The sequence below is a fragment of the Cupressus sempervirens genome, chromosome 10, assembly GCF_028749045.1.
Source record: "Cupressus sempervirens isolate cs-2001-9-10 chromosome 10, ASM2874904v1, whole genome shotgun sequence".
NCBI classification, from domain to species: Eukaryota; Viridiplantae; Streptophyta; class Pinopsida; order Cupressales; family Cupressaceae; genus Cupressus; species Cupressus sempervirens.
In genome coordinates this window covers 470,658,830-470,675,290 of record NC_143127.1, presented here as the reverse complement: position 1 = coordinate 470,675,290, position 16,461 = coordinate 470,658,830, and the positions used below count along the sequence as shown (strand labels likewise).

The following is a 16,461-nucleotide window of genomic DNA, read 5'->3' as shown; positions in this document are numbered from 1 at the left end:
GGTCATTTTGATCATATGAGAAATAGAGAAGATAAGAACATTGCCAAATATGTGGAAAGGATCAAAGCAAGTGTAAGTGCAATCAAAGCATATGGAGGAGACATTGAAGAGAAAATAATGGTAAGCAAGGTACTTAGAACTCTTCTTCCTATTTATGCAATTAGAGTATCTATTATTCAAGAAATGGGATGTGATCCAAATAATAAAATATCTTTGGATGCTCTAGTTGGAAGATTGGTAGCTTTTGAGTTAGATAATTTTGATATGTTCCTAGTTCAAAAGTTATTGAATCTATTTTTAAAGCTAAACTCTCACTAAAAGAAAAGGGTAAGAAATCAAAATCTATTCAATCGAGAAGTGAAGAAGAAGGAACATTAGAAGAAATTTTAGATAGTGATATTGAAGTTGTTGAAGCCCTACTTGTGAGGAAGTATTCCAAAGGTAAAGTTCCTCTGCTCTACTTTTCCCATGATGAAGTTGGTCACATTGCTCCTAGGTGTCCAAATAAGGAGATCAATGATGAGAAGAAAAGCAATAAGCACAAAGGCAAGCAGGATTCCAAAAACTACAAGAAATAAAAGGAAGAAGGTAAGAAATCTTGTTTTATAGCAAAAGATTATGATAATAGTGAAGATGAAATGGTATATATTGCTATGAAAGATGAATCTGGTGATGAAGGAGATAAGATGGCACTTATCTCTCATGTTAGAAATAATGATATATGGATTATTGATAGTGGTTGTTCACATCATATGACTGGTAACATAAAAAAAAATTGAGCACACGGAATATTATGATGGAGGTAGTGTGAGATTTGGAAACAATGAAGCTTGTAACATAAAAGGAAAAGGATGTATTTCATTGACTAAAGAATTTGTATGTGACAATTTTTATTGGGTTGAGGGACTAAAGCATAATCTATTAAGTATGGCATAATTGAATAACGTTAGATTCAAGGTAGAATTCATGAATGGATAGGCCAAACTACTAGATGGAAAAAGAAATCTAGTTGGATCTGGAAAGCAAACAAAAGATAATCTATTTTATCTTGATCTTAGTGATTGTTCATGTTTTATTGCTCAATTAGAGGAAATCTAGTTATGGCACAAAAGGTTATGTCATGTAACATTTGATAATTTGGTTAAGATAAGCAAACATAAAAGGGTAAGAGGTATTCCTAGTTTGAAAAAACCTGACATGGGTCTATGCAAGAATTTCCAAATTGGTAAGATGGGAAAGATTAGTTTCAAAAGAAAATACTATTTGTTAGAAGAAGTATTGGAAATTGTTCATACATACTTATGTGGACCTATTAGAATAGAAATTTATAGTGGAGAAAATTTTTTCATTCTTTTTGTTGATGACTATTCTAGAATGATGGCAGTAATGTATCTAAGAGAAAAATTAGAAGCCTTTCAAAAATTCAAGTAGTATCTAGAAAGAGTAGAAAAGGAAACTGGAAAGAGGTTGAAATGCTTAACATCAGACAGAAGTGATGAATTCATTTTCAATGAATTCAATAATTTCATCATTGAAAGAGGAATCAAAACACAAGTATCAGCCCTTGGTACACCACAGAAGAATGGTATAGTTGAAAGAAGAAATAGATCTATCATAGATTGTGCAAGAACCCTAATGATTGAAAAGAAGGTTTCTCTCAAATACTAGAAGGAAGCTATCAGCACTATAGTTCATACCTTAAACATAGTACAGTTGAAGAAAGATTCAAACAAAACTCCTTATCAACTATGGTATGGCTAAACCTAATGTATGTTACTTGAAATTATTTGGTAGCAAATGTTATATCTTAAAAGAATCTAGAAAAGGAAAATTTGATGTAAAAGGTGATGAAGGAATATTTGTAGGATATTCTTACAAAAGTAAAGCATAAAAATGTTTGAACTTGTCTACTCATAAAATTATAGAAAGTGCACATGTTAGAATTGATGAGTTTATAGAAAAGAGTGAAGAAGAAAGCAACAAGGAGCTAGAAGATTACAGAAGATTTGTTTACTATGAACCTGATACCCTACCAAATCTATCTAAAATAAAGGAGGCTTCATCTCTTGAGTCCCCAAAATCTCCAATAGTTATCAAGTTGTAGATAGTACAACCTAAGCTATAGTCAGAAGAACCTAAGTCACAATCAAAGATTACTGAGCTAGTTCAAACCAAGCCTGATGGACCCAACTCACTAACAAAAGGACCTAAGCTTGAAACTAAAATTCAAAATGAAGATGGTGGAACTTATTCAAGGCCCAAAGATCTTGTGTTAGCAAAATATGTCAAAAGGCTTCATGCATCTGATCAGATCATTGGAGACAAATCTGATGGAACAATGACAAGAAGAAAATTAAAAGGTACATGTTTACTTGGTGAATTTGAACCTAGAAGTGTTAAAGATGCTCTATAAAATGAAAGTTGGATTGAAGCAATGAATGAAGAGATAGAACAGATAGAAAAGATTAAAACTTGGATTCTTTTTCCTAGACTCAAGGATAAAAATATAATTGGTACAAAGAGTATTTAGAAATAAGCTAAATGAAGATTAAAAAGTTTCAAGAAACAAAGCAATATTGGTGTACAAAGGCTATTCTCAAGAAGAAGGTATTGATTATGGTGAGACTTTTGCTCCTGTGGCAAGACTAGAAGCTGTTAAAACTTTACTAGCATATGCAACACTAGAGGATTTAAAGTATATCAAATGGATGTCAAATCTACATTCTTGAATGGTATCCTTGATGAAGTCTACATTGAACAACTAGAAGATTTTGTAGACCTAGCGAAAGAGACATGGTTTGTAAGTTACACAAAGCATTATATGGTCTCAAGGAAGCTCGCAGAGCTTGGTATGAAAGACTTCATATTACTTGGTATGGATTGGCTTTCAAAGGACAAATGATAACAATAGTCTATATATCAAGGAACAAACAAGAAGATTGTGTTGGTAAAAATATTTTTTGATGATACACTATTTATAGGAAATGATGACTTGTGCAAACCATTTTCAAAAGAAATGAGTAAAGAATTTGAGATGTCTATGTTTGGTGAGATAAAATTCTTTGTTGGATTATAGATATAGAAAAATAAAAATGGTATTGCATCACTCAATCTAAGTAAATCAAGAAAATACTAAAAAAGTTTGGAATGAAATATCCAAGACTAGTTGGAACCCCTATGTCTACTGGACATAAGCTCTCCAAAAATGATGAATCCAAAGAAGTAGATCAAACCACATATAGATCAATGATTGGAAAATTATAATATGTAGTACACACAAGGCCTAATATTGCTCTAGCAGTTGGAATATTGGCAAGATTCTCAGCAAATCCTAAGAAAAATCATACATGATAGCAATCAAAAGAATCATGAGATATTTGAAAGTAACTAAAGACTATGGTTTATGGTATAAACTTAAAGGCAATTTGGACTTGAAAGTATTTACTGATGCTGATTGGGCAGGAAGTATTAATGACAGAAAAAGCACTAGTGGCAAAGCATTCTTTCTTGGTAAAAGACTAGTGTATTGGACAAGCAAGAAGCAAAATTGTACATCCCAATCCATAACAGAGGTAGAATATGTGGCAACAATAGTTACTTGTTCTAACATTGTTTGGTTCAAACAATTTTTGAAAGGAATGAAGATAGAGATCAAGGATCCAATTGTCATATACTATGATAACACTAGTGCAATCAACATATCAAAGAATCTAGTGACACATACCAAAACAAAGCACATGCAATAAAATATCACTTCTTAAGAGAATTGGGTGCAAGAAAAAAATGTAAGATTGGAATATGTTAATATAAAGGAATAGACTGCAGGCATATTTACCAAGCCATTACCTAAGGATGCATTTTTGTATCTAAGAGGTAAGCTAGGGGTCATTCCCCTATCTAAAGTTTACTAAATAAAGCTTAGTGATGCATCAACCAAAACCTGTTGAAGATCAATTAGTTGGTGCAAAATTAGCAAGGGCATAGTGTAGATGAATCAGTACTGAAGGTACATTGGTATTAATAGAATTGAATATTATATTTGGCATGTGTTGTTAAAGAGGGAGAAATTTTACTGTCATATCTCTAAGAAATTTTTGGAACTGGAATTAAGTAAGGAACCAAAGAAGGAGAAGTTTGCTAAAAGAGGGAGAAAGTTTTGAATGAACTTGGTAGTAGTTGTTGTAGACAAAGAAAGAATCTAGTGAAAGAAAGAGCTCATACTGATAGAGGGAGTTCTCAAAGAACCAATCCAAAATTTCATTGTGCTATGATATGTTGAGTTTCCATCAATGCCAAAGAGGGGGATTGTTGGATATAATTGATTAATTGTGTGTTTTCTTTGATGTTACGGAAATATCATATAATTATCAGTCAGTATATGTTGAGCTCACTCAAGTAGTGAAGACAGTTTTGTGCGTCTATTGAGTGTTCCTATGATTGCCTAGTTTAGAAGGCAGTGTATATTGAGAAGTTTACTGTCATATCTCTGAGAAATTTTTGGAACTAGAATAAAGTAAGGAACCAAAGAAGAAGAAGTTTGCTGAAAAAAGGAGAAATTTTTGAATGAACTTGGTAGCAGTTTTTGTAGACAAAGAAAGAATCTAGTGAAAGAAAGAGCTCATACTGACAAAGGGAGTTCTCAAAGAACCAATCTAAAATTTCATTGTGCTATGACATGTTGAGTTTCCATTAATACCAAAGAGGGAGATTTTTGGATACAATTGATTAATTATGCGTTGTCTTTGATGTTACACAAATTTCATATCATTATCAATCAGTATATGTCGAGCTCACTCAGGTAGTGAAGACAGTTTTGTGTGTCTACCGAGCATTCTTATGATTGCCTAGTTTAGAAGAAAGTGTCTATCAAGTTCACTTGGGCATCAAAGGAAATTATGCAGAAAGAAAGTGTTAATCGAGCTCACTTAGTTAATGAAGGAAAGATGGATAGAACTAGTGCTAACCGAGTTCAATTGATTGCCTAAGGAATTTCACAACTTTGCAGTGTTAACTACGCTTCTATTGGTTAACAAAGAAAATTGTTTCTAAGTTAGTTTTTACTGAGTTGGGTCAGCTAACAAAGGATTTTCATATTTTGGCATAGTAAGCTTAATTGATTTATCTATTGATTCCAATTGACTAAGGTGATGAATATTAATTACTCTAAGTTGTATTTGATCTGACTTGACAAAGTGGAAGATATAAGTATAAGGTCAAGTTTGTGATTTCAAAGCATGAGGTGTATGTAATGCATGAAGATGTTATTGAAGATTTAATGAGAAGAGGAAGCAAATCTAAAAGATAAGAAGAATATCCTTGTGGAGTAGAAAATCTATATTTGATCAAGAAGGATCAAGTACAAGCCAAAACAGAGATCTATAATCAGTAATTTAGTTGTATTCAAATTAGGTCATCTCATTGTTACTCTCTAACCATTGTAGTAGTGATCTAAATCTCTTAATAGAGCTGGCTTAACAACTATTTGCAAATCCTCTAACAAGGTGATAGTTGTATTGAATTTTCTAAAAGACCTTTAACAAGGCCACTCCTAATAGGGTGATTAAATCCTTTAATAGGGTCACACCTAACAGTGTGTTTTGTAACCTTTTACAAGGTTGGCTCCTAATAGGGCTCACTTTAGAAGAGTAAAAATAGTAACTACTTGTAATTGGTAGTTTTTCCCAAATTGGGTTTCCATGTTAAATCCTAGTGTCAAATGTATTCAAGTTATTTTATTTTATGTGTCTACAACTAAATCAAAGTAATGGTAATCTCACATAACATCTAAAGTTTATATGTCAAGCTTTTACCAAGTTATAGCATTTTGTATGTGTTTACCGAGCTTCAAAAATATTCAGTTTTCAGTTTGTATTTTGTACTGACATCTAAGGGATCTAGGATTTATTTTAGTAGTAATTGATTCACCTCTCCCCTCTTAGTTACTCCTCTTATATTTCCAACAACATATATGTATATGTACATATGTCTGTGTATATGTATGTGTATATGTATATGTATGTATGTATATATGTATATGTATGTATCTATCTATGTATGTATGTATATGTATATGTATATATATGCGTGTGTGTGTGTGTGTATGTATAATATTGGAAATATACGATAGGCCAAGTTACTAAGAGGGGAGGGGTGAATCAAGAACCAATAAAACTTTAACTCACTTTACCAATTAATCCTTCATGTATTATTCTAATCTAATTGCATGCATGAAAGAATGAAAGCAATAAAAAATTCATAACACTTTGACACAAGATATGGTGACCCAAAAACCTTCCAAATAAAAAGTAAAACTAGGGTGGGGATGATACCCACAAGCTTTAGTACTGTAGAATAAAGTTGGCATATTAAGGCTTACAATTGACCACCTCTGGTGATCAGCTCTATTAGGAGCAATACAGACTATTAGGTCCACCTTGTTAAAGGATTTATAAACATACAGTGAAGTATGCACTCTAGTAGGACATTTAGAAAAAGACTGTTAAGTCCACCTGATTAAAGAATTTGACTGATGCACCTGTTAGAATGAATCAATGGTTGATATCTTATTTGCAAATTTGATTTTTAGAATGAGATTCCTTGAATTCCAATGATCACTTGACTATGATATATAAGTATCTATTGTACCATATACTATTGCAACCTTCTTCAACTTGTACTCATCTTCTTCTTACTTTATTACTTGATTCCATTTGGATATGATACAATACATTATATATATATATATATATATATATATATATATATATATATATATATATATATATATATATATATATATATATATATATATATATATATATATCAATCTAATTGATTAGCTTCTAGAGTTGGCTACAATACCAAATTCATCATAATTCACAAAGTAGGTCCATTGTTGTAACTTGGGTTTTGAAGACAAAATCAGTGATGTTCTAACACATGGAAAACACTATCAACACTCAACAAACTCTGGCACTCAATTGAAGTTGAAGCTCGGTCCATATTGATCACTTCCAATAGCATGAACTTGGTTAGCACTATGTGACTTGATGAACACTGAGAAACTCGATAGATACTGAATCGCTCGATTGACACTGCATGACTCGGTCAGCACTAGATTCTCTTCATTAACACTATGAGCTTAGTAGACACTGTAGAACTTGGTTAACACTATAGAGTTCAATTAACACTAAGATCTTCATCACTTCTACTAAATAGATTGGTAGACTCCCTTATGCTTGGGTGATATAGTAAACTATCTTAGATGCTTGATAGACACTATGAAGTTTAGCATGAACTACAATCTAACTGTTTAGCTTAGTAGAAATTGAAACACTTGGTTAACACTACTAGATGAATGATATTCTCGGTAGCAATTGTAGAGCTCGGTAGCAATGAAACCAACTGACTAAGTGTTAAGTCAGTAATAGAGAAATTGACCTTAATGTCAACAATTTCCCCTTTGGAATTAGTGACAAAAACACTTATCATACCAAAAATATGAATTCTCAAAATTACAAGTCAAAACCTTCCTTTATCAACATTCTATGTCTTCAACTTGGTTTTGACTTATTACTGTTCTAGCTCGGTAAATTACTCTATTTTTCTAGTTTTTCAAAATTACTTTTATAAAGATATTTTCTTCTTATCTATACATATTACTCCCCCATTCATATATCTCTCCTATACATATATCTGGAGTATGATAACCTTCTCATACAAATAATCTTCTCACTTTTTATCAATAAACAATATACAATATCTTCTCCCCCTTTTTGACATGAATGCCAAAGGTGCAGAATATTTACACATGTGACAAGAAATTAGTGTGTACCTTCAAAATGATTACCATAGTCTTGTCCCAATTCTCTTGTAATACCTTGGATGCATGCAAGACTATTTGTACCTTTGTTGATAGTTCCATCATGTGGTCAGTTGTGGAGAAGTTATTGTCATGGACCAATGTTTTTGCATGTGCAATATGTTTTTGCATTACATCCATGTTTGGAAGAATCATGCCCTAAATTTTTGCAAGTGTGGCCTTAATCCTAGCTTCTTCCCTTAGCAATTCTACCAAAAGATTTGTCAAATATCTGATCTTTGTAAAGTGTGCAAAACTACAACTTGGATCAAGTGAGAGTTGATGTGCACTTGCCTTCATATCCTCATCCATCTTGGATAATTTGTCCTTGATTTCCTTAGTAAAGATAGATGTGTCACTCAATTTGACAAATAAAGAAACAACATTATTTATAGATGTTTCTAGTGTAGCAAGAATAGTAGATAACTCTACCTGATCAATAGAAATCTTTTATGCTACTTGCTCCAAAACTTTATTCTCAAATTTTCTCTCTGCTCTTTGCGTCAATTTTTCTTGTCCATTCAGTTCTCCATATTACTTGTGGACAATTTCAACTAACTAATCCATAGTAGGTTGTTTCTCATCAACCTCAATGCTCAAAGCATCAACAAATATGCTCTTGATATTCTTGAGGACTTTATTTTTATTTTTCCTCTCTTCCCTAAGATTTTGTTGCTTGGTCCTCTTCTTCCAAACTTCACCAAGGGTGTCCATTTGATCAGGGGTAAAGTTAGAGGTATCCCAATCTGGAATAACAATGTCCTCATCTAGATCAATGTCTTCCTTTTATTTACCCTTTTTTATTGGAATAGTAGAATGAACAATTTCTTTTCCCTTATTAAAAGCTTCAATGCTCAATTAAGACTGGGCCTCAACTTTCATTGCACTAGCCATGGTGGAAAAAATAGTTTTAAAAGTAGCAATAGCACCAAGTGTACTAACAATAACAAGAATAAGTTGTTGTTCACTAGTAAATTTGAACTCAATTTTTGATAAATTTTGGTCAAATTTTTGACACAGGTTAGTCAAAATTTTGACCAAGCAATTCGTGGTAATTTTTCTCGTTGAAATTTCAACCAACCTACACGTTGGTCAAAATATAATTTTTGCTAGCTCTAATTTGTCATTGTTGGTCAAAATTTCTACCAATGTTTGATCAAAAAAAATTAGAATTAGTGGAAATTTTGACCAATTCTTGGTAGAAAACTATCAAGAATTGGTCGAAATTTCCACCAATGTTTGATCAATTTTTTTTAATAATTGGTGGAAATTTTGACCAAGTCTTGGTAGAAAACTATCAAGAATTGGTCAAAATTTCCACCAATGTTTGGTCAAAAAAAAATTATAATTGGTGGAAATTTAGACCAATTCTTGATAGAAAACTATCAAGAATTGGTCGAAATTTCCACCAATGTTTAGTCAAAAAAAAAATTATGCTATATCAAGCAATTGTTTCTTGTCTAAGCCATTTAATTTGCAATCTTTTAAATCTTTGCAAAGATAAAGTTGGAGCAGGAGAATTTTTCTTCTCAAAGGTGTCCTCTGATTGTAAGTGTAACATGCCTCATTATGCACTCTTGATATTGCCAAAGTTGACAAAAAAAATTTCAACTGTGAATAATGATATATTATATAATCAAAGTAACAAAGGAATTTCATATTCATGATAGTCAGTTTTCAAAGTATAGTATAGTAAAATACATAAGTTGAAGAAGAAAAGTATCCTAAACTGAACACCACTATATGAAAATTATGCATTTTATCCCACGAGAACTTCAGCACTGGAAAAACTAATTTTGAAGTTTACTTGTGCAGTCATTTTGCTCTTTTTTAGAATTTAATGACTAAAGATTACTTCAATTTCTTTTAATTCTTATGGAAATCATAGTTGTACTTGTCCAATGTATCCTTTGTCTACTCCTTAAGAAACGCTCTTTATGAACTCCTTTACATCAAACACAAAAGTTGGATCCTTCTCTGTAATAATGCCCTGTTTTACACAACATATTTTAAATATTATATGCCAAAATATATATCATGGTTATACTTGTACAATGTATGAAATGAAGAAAACCAAGTTTGAGATCAAATTGTATTTTTTTTTAAATGATAGTTTATTCACAAAAGAGTAGATATGACAATGCACCTTTTCATTTATAATGGCTGAGATAAGATTTGTAGGGGTAATATCAAAAGTAGGGCTCCAAACAGAAATCCCAAATGGAGCTACTTGTTGACCTTGGCCACCAAGAGCATGAGTTAGTTCTTTTGGTGACCTCTCTTCAATTATTATATACTCACCAGAGGAAATTAAGAGATCCATTATGTTTAGAGGAGCAGTTACATAAAATGGGATATAATGGTGGAAAGCTAAGAATGCCAAATTATATGTCCCTATTTTATTTGTAATGTCACCTATGAAAATATAATACCAACTTAGCAAGCCTTAACATACAAGAACAAATATTGTTGGAAAAATTCTGTCAACCAATCATCTAATGATATTTAATTTGATGAACATCAATTTTAAATATCATAGCAAAGAAATTGTAGGATATTAATAGTAATTCTACATACTGTTTGCAATATGTTTATTACTAACTAGTTCAAGAACTGAATCAAATATCAGATTCATCTCTTCTTGAAAACCTAGTTTATCTCTATTACTCTTTCCTCCAACTACAATAGATGTTCCATCTTGCAAAGCCCATACCTACACATTCATTTTTTATTTTGTAAATCTGGACATTAGAAATAATTTTCATGCCATTATCCAAATGGTTAGAACTTGCAAAATACATTAACCAAAACTTGAAATGAATTTTGTGAAGGTAGAAATTTGTTGAATCTAGGCTTACCTATGAATGAGAAAAAAAGATGACAATAGTTGTGAACATGAGTGCTCCAAATACAACATATACCACAGGAACCCCTGGATCCAACTAAGATCAGGAAAAATAGTTAGCTGGAAGTAGGGAAAATATGGTTAAAACAAGAATTCATATCTTAATTATACTTTGTCATCTTTTTTTCATAACAACTATAAAAGGAAGGGTAGTCATGACTTATAATTAGTGACTCTGGCATACTCATTATGATGAACATCAATATCCTTTTTGTTAAAGTTTGTACACATGATTATTCAATCTAATTCCACTCAAAATAGAGTTATCTCCATTATATTCTTTACTAGTTCACACGATAAACTGTCAAATAGAAACAAATAGTGGAGGAAAAGCATGGACCTTTAGTTCTAGGCCAGTGCTACCAATCACATCATCCACCAAAAATTTCATGCCATCAATGGTTATTGGACAATTTTACCCAAGCCACCTAACTCCCACAAACTTCCCTTCTTGATCATACATCACAACAGACTGCAGATCTTGAGCCAAAATTAATCTGTGGTGTCAAAGAAATAATCATCAAATATAATAAATTAAATATATGAGTTTTCCACAATCCATAATCAATTTAGTTACAATTTTCTAGAATATATTGTGTATAAGTATTTGAATCAACATTTTGGATTGCACACTTAAATGCATTCTTAGATCTCTTGTATCTAGATGATAAACGTACAACATGATCTGAAATGTTGATTCAAATACTTATACACAATATTTTCTAGAAATCTATAAATGAATTAGATATAATGATTTAGAAGCTCCAAAATTTAGGAAATGACAAAAATATCCTTCAAGATGATTTCTTTTTTGGCTCTTTCAAATAGAGATTTAAAGATTTTAGAAATAAAGATTTCACATGTATACTTGTTAGAAATGCTTTAGAATAACTAAGAGGGGGGGTGAATCAGTTATTCAAGGTCCAAATGTCCTAATAAAAAAATTTCACCAAGTAAAGTGAGCCCATTAAACTATGCATACATCCAAGCTTAAACTTTCCTACTTAGCAAGTTACTGTAAAATCAACATGCAAGAATAACACATGAAGAATCAACACATAAAATAGTAATTTATGTGGAAACCCAATTTGGTAAAAACCACCAGTAACATGCTACTCAATTCTCACTCTTTTGAAGTGATGCCCTGTTAAAGGCTACAACACACTGTTAAATGTGACCTAATTAAAGGATTTCAACCACCCTGTTAGAAGTGGGCTTGGTTAGAGGACTTTAGAACATTCACTTGGAATGCCACCCTATTAAAGGATTTACAAATGGTTGTTAAACCAACCTAAGTCCATAGGATTTTACTCTAACTGATACAATTTTTAGAGAGTAACAATGAGGGCTTTTAACCTGATACAACTCACAACTTAACTTGTAGATTTCAAATCTTATTTCAGCTCTCAAATTTTTCCTAGCTTTCAGTCTCTGCAGCTTTGATAGCTTGTCCTCTTTTTAAACTTCACCTCCTTGATTCTTCATGCTCGATGTACTAGTGCAATCTCCTATATGGCCACTTATCAAAGTAGAGTCTCTGAGCTCTATTTTTCCTCTCTCTCGATGCCTTCACCTTGACATCCTATCAACCACTTTGCAACTTGGAAACTCAGCAACTCTAGCTTCTTAACCTATAACTCCTTAAATAGAAATCTGGAATACTTTTCCCACTCAAATCTTCCCACTCTTTCTTTTAGTTTGAATGGATTAGGTAGAATTTAATGACTCTACCCCATATCTTGTTCTTTCTAGAAACATCATGAAGAATCCTCCTAAATTCACTCAAAAATAGTTTGACTAAAATTTTGTGCTACTAGTTCATCATCCTTATCCTCCATCTTGTTCACAAAATTCAAGGTAACAAACTTGTCAACTCAAATCTGGTGAATCTTTAACTTTTCAAATAATGCAGTAGCTTGACACTATTGAAACCCTGATGCTTGGCACATACTATGTTACTCGGCACCTACTATGTTTTACTGATGCTCGACACCTACTATGGATTCACTCAACATCAAATAAGTTTTCTAATGCTTGGTACCTATTACTTTCTCGAAACTTGAATTTGCTTGGCTCCTTTTGTTTCACTCAGCACACACTAGATTCCACATTTGCTCAACACTTACTAAAAATCTGCTCGGCATGAACTAGCTTGCTTGGCACCCACTAATGAACTTAGTCAAGCTTTGTAGATAGCTTTGTTACAACTTATCTTTCTAGAGTTTCTAAGTGTTACCAACTTTGGTATCTTCAATTATATTATCAATACATCATTTTATCATTGTCTAAACTGATCCTTGCACTTCATTACAAAACCATAACTCAACCTTTCCCTTAGGTACTTTTGTTACATCTTATTGATTAAATCATTTTCATCAATCAACTAAGTGATAGTACTTGGATCTTATAAGAAATTGTCATTCTAGTAAATAGTAGGTTTGACATCAGTGACAACAATGATTTAAAATGTTCTTTATCAACAATCTTTCTCTTTGTAAATAATCTCTCTTCTTCAATTGTGATCTTTCCAATCAGATTCCAACATACATTCCTTTAGGATTGGTAGAACTATTATCATCTTCTAGTGGCAATAATGTACTAAAAACTTTATTATCTCCACTCTGTAATGTATCCATTACAAGATTGAATGGTCCTGCACCATTCTTATGTATCTGAAGAGCTAAGACACTCTAATCTGTTTGATAGATTGTGATGCCCCCAAATCATAAAGGGTTATTCACACTGATAGTCTTCCTTAGAACTTCCTTTCCATTTGTATCACATAAAGAAAGGTCTGTTTGAAATTGGGATACCTAAATAAAGATGGGTGAGAAAAATGAATAATAGTAAGATACATACTATTAACATCTCAATGCAGTTTTCAAAAGAGACTTGATTATTCTGAAACTATCAAACTGAAAAATGTAGCCAAGAGAACAAAAAAAGAACAAAGAGTTGTAAGATGGTGGCTAGAATATTGTTTCTTCTTTTATGTGTGTGGTTCTATGAAGGACAAGAAAAGCTCCAGATTCTGATTCCAAAAATATATATACCTCACCATTCTCATAGTAATCAATGTAAAACTTCTCAACATGAACTTCGGTTTGAAAACTGGGAATTAGTTTAGACAAAATCCCATTTGGAGTAAGAACATCCCCCATCATAAAATTCAAGCCTTGAGGAACTATAACTGAACTAGGGTAGCCCCCCATAGAACTTAGAGTTTCCTCTACCATTATGAGCAAAAGAGCTACATGTACACTAATGGGTATAAGCCTACCAACAAGCCCTTTGAATCCATATAGACCTGATTCGCTGAAGAAGACCTGCAAGCCTCAAATTTTGAAAAGAAAGGATCATATTATCCATGAAATAAGAGTAGAAACATTATATGAATGCTATGAGATCATTTCTTCCAAATAATCACAATCTATTTACCTCATATCCCAAACCCATCAAAAGAATACCAAGCTCTTGAATATGAGCCCTAGGAAGTGATTCTGCAACTTCTAATTTTAGGATGTTGGATCTAGACTTCATGAATGCTAAGGAGAAGGCTATAAATGTCTTGGGGAACCCTAATGCAAGGGTTGGTAAATTCCATTGTACAACTATAGTACAGAATAGCAGATTGTGCCTAGAATTGCAATGACAGTTACTGGTTTTTATTAAGTTTTGAAGTGAATAGAGAAGTGTTTGTGGATTTTTTTGGATGGAATAGTGTGTATAGTGTTAATTATTCCTTTTGCAAGCATTAAATTAGGTCTTTTCAATTTTTTCAAGTGCTTTGTTTAATTCTTTCTAAATAGACTGTGCTCCCCATCTAGTATTTATGATGTCATTATCATGACACTATAATTTGGAAGCATGCAATGTTAAATTAATTCTAGAGAAGCTAGAATGCAAATTTTAAAGACAGACAACATGCAAGTGTCCCCTCATAATAAAGACAATGCCTTGAATAGAATCTAGCATTGAAGGATCCCTCATTTTGGTAAAGAACATTAGAAAATTGTAAAAGACATGAAATCTCCATAGTTCATGATAGTTATAGTGAATGCTTCTAGATATAATAATACAATTTTTTTCAGCATCAATAGTTTGGATCACACTCACATTTTTTCTCAAATGCTAATGTTGGAAAACACTACATAGTTATATCTAGAAGCATTCATCAATACCAGAAAACTATCCTTTCTTTCTCTATAGGTTGTATTGTGGATGCGCTATATGAAATCTCTCTCTTGAAGCATATGGGGGAAAAGCAGCTATAAGTCATAGATTAACTATGGCATGGAGTCCATGTAGCACTAAACTTCTCAAAGATTTGCCTAATTGATGTCTCTGAGGATGTGAAAATTTTAAAAATAGACCATGACTAGAATGACCCATTGCCAATCACAATAGATAAAGAGTGTAAGTAAATCAAAATTCTCAAATCTTAACCAAGTCTTCCAACCATTCAACCTCTGAGCTAAGATCTTTCAATGCCAAACATTAACACTTAACTTGTTTAAACACATAATGAAACCAGCATCATATGAGGAGTACATTACCACATCACTAGACTAATTTATGCTACCTAATGATCTACATGTTGCCAGACATTGAAGCTATTAGTACAAAGAAAGGATCTATTAAAATTTTTATCTAGGAGAGAAAATCAAATAAAAATAGCAAACAATTATCTTAACTTACCATCTAAGGCTATGCAATGAACTTGTGTCAAGCGTTTTCTAGCCGTAATTTTGACATAAATTCCCACCAAACATAATGCAAATATAGCTCCACCAACTACTCTACATCCTATGGTTATTGCCAATTTTTTTACCCTACCTATAGAATAGATCACTTGCCTTTAATAATAATCCCAACAATAGGTTAATTTGTAGAATTACAGGTATCTTCATTTGACATAAAGACAACCTAATTAAAAATGCACCTCTGTTTCATGTCAGGAAACTTACTTCCATTTTTGTTAAATGCTTATTTAATAGTAAAGTGATTGAATCATATACAAATGATAAATGGGCATTCATTGGTGGAAAGAAAGTAAAGCATTAGATTACTCTTCATGAACCAAGCTCTAAAGAAACATATAGGATTATAAGATCATTTATCGAACCCAAAATAAAGAGTAGTATGACAGATACTGGTGCTTAAAAATCTATGTCTTTCATAGTCTATATTATTAGAAAAATATCTCTTGGTAATATACTATATAGAGTGTCTGAATCCAATAGTCTTAGATAACCCTAAAGAGCACTCAAGTATAATGACAAACCAGCCAAAAGGATGTTGTACATAATGAGCATAAGTAGATTGTGCCACTGTGAAAACAAGAATTAACATGGCTAAAGTTGTGAACATACCAAAATTAGAGAAAAGACACTGAATATAGATCAAAGCAATCAGACACGCAGAGAGCAGCTCAAGAGTTTCCTATAAAGTTGAAATCAAGACACGTAACTATTTGAATTTTGACTACAATACATGAATCTAATCTTATTTAGTGCTTGATCACAACATTTCTCCAAAGTAGAAAATTTAAAATAGGTAGCCTAGATAACATGAAAGTGAAAAAATCAAAAGGTGTAGGTTGGGTGCACATATGGAAAAAATCAAAGTGAGCCCCAGTATTTTATTCAATAGCCCAATCACTAAATCAGTCAGTTCCAACTTCCACATATCAATG

At 32.2% G+C, this 16,461-nt stretch overlaps 1 pseudogene; it reads right to left on the bottom strand.

The window, feature by feature from the left end:
- Positions 1-10,430: 10,430 nt before the first annotated feature.
- LOC149534732 (cytochrome c biogenesis protein CCS1, chloroplastic-like) lies at positions 10,431-14,306 on the bottom strand (annotated as a pseudogene).
- Between the last annotated feature and the right edge of the window lie 2,155 nt (positions 14,307-16,461).